Source organism: Molothrus aeneus, chromosome 1, assembly GCF_037042795.1.
Source record: "Molothrus aeneus isolate 106 chromosome 1, BPBGC_Maene_1.0, whole genome shotgun sequence".
Taxonomy (NCBI): Eukaryota; Metazoa; Chordata; class Aves; order Passeriformes; family Icteridae; genus Molothrus; species Molothrus aeneus.
This window is the reverse complement of record NC_089646.1, coordinates 20,184,425-20,184,958: the sequence shown is the minus strand read 5'-3', so window position 1 is coordinate 20,184,958 and position 534 is coordinate 20,184,425.

Below are 534 nucleotides of genomic sequence, written 5' to 3'. Positions count from 1 at the left end.
GGTGCAGCCGGAAGTGCCGCTGCCGGTGTCACCATGGGAGCCGGGCACGCCGCGGCAGCCCCTATGCTCCCACCCCACCACGGCATGGGGAGGGCGGCAGCAGAGCCCCCGGGCCACCGAGCTTATCGGACAAGATGTTGCTTGCTGACACCGCCCTTTTGCCCTTTTTTTTTTTTTTTGATTGGTTGGTTGTCGTTTTTTTTTGTTTTCTGAAATTCTGCCGAGTGCAACAGGCTTTGTACTTCCACCGCTTCTGCACCTAAGTGCTCGCAGGCTCCCTCGCTAGGGCGGAGCCCGGTTCGTGATCACTTCCCGACCCTCCCCAAGGTGCTGCTTGGGAGGAAACCCGGGTGGGCACCACGAAAAAGCTCAGTAGAGGAACCTGCAGCACAGCCCTGAAAGCGAATCCGCTGCTTCCACGAGTTTTACTGTACACGGGAGCACTGCCTGCCCTGAAACCCTCAACCATTCCCAAGGGCAGAGGCCGTGGCCCGGCCACAGCACCGCCGGGCTAAAGGACACGACACAAGGCCG